Raw genomic sequence first — 1,111 nt, 5'->3', positions numbered from 1 at the left:
GAATAGACTATCTATAAGATAAATCATTCTCATTAAAAAGTCAAATATTTTTTATGAGCAAGTAAAAAGATTTGGTCTTAATAGGACAAAATTTTGTCGTATATCGCAGAGTTTTTCCAAGAACAGCTACCGAATCAGACTAATTTAAGTGCATTTAGCTGTTTGAGATGACGAATAATGATTTTGAGGAGAATTGGCGTCAAATAGAATCTGTAAAACTAAGACAAGCCGACTAGTTCGTGCGCTTTAAAAATATATTATACTGTCTCTTAAAATTTATTTATAAAAAATTTAATTTCTTTCATTTCAAAGCATTATTACAGTACGACGGTGGTGGATTTAGACAAATTTAACGAGAGGCTGATATTTTCAAAAAAAAGTGGATGACCGGGGGGAGAATTCCCTCAAAAAAGGCGATGACACTTTGACGGCCCAACCTTTTTGCTCATTGGCTTATCGTGTCAATTTTTCCTTGAAAAAACATCTCTTCACGCTAAAACTACGACTTTTCCCATCTTTCAGTGCAGATCTGCCACTGCAGAACGAAGCCTTTTTTAATGAGATATTTAATTATAGGAAGACTTTAAGTAATGCGTTACAATAAAATAATCTTTTTTGCAAGTCCAATGTCTTGAAAAATATAATTTGGAACATTTTGGAACAAAATATACAAGTTAAATAAGCGTTAAAGGCCTGGTTTTTGTCCGAAACTCAAAGACTATCACATACCACGCGTGTATGATGCGGTGCTTGGGCATGCATACATATAAATATTTTTGTGTATGTACGCCATGATGTGTGGATGTTACAGTCTTTGTAGCACAAAGGTTCAAATATAGGAATGATATGTCAGCAACACTGCTGCATGATATAAAAAAAAATAAATTTACAAAGGCCTCCTCGGAACCAATTTTTTTAGTAACAAAATGAAATAAAAAACAAGTTTATTCGCCCAAGTAAGTTGTTTAATGTTCAATAATTTACAAATTTTAATATAAGCTGCTCGCGAAAAGCATTTTTTATTCCATCCTGCCCTCTAAATAAAAACAATTGGCTACATATGACTTAGACAGTTGCAACAATTATTCAAAAAAAAAATGACAAAGTAACT

Source organism: Helobdella robusta (genome assembly GCF_000326865.2).
Source record: "Helobdella robusta unplaced genomic scaffold HELROscaffold_1, whole genome shotgun sequence".
NCBI lineage: Eukaryota > Metazoa > Annelida > Clitellata > Rhynchobdellida > Glossiphoniidae > Helobdella > Helobdella robusta.
This window is presented reverse-complemented; position numbering follows the sequence as displayed.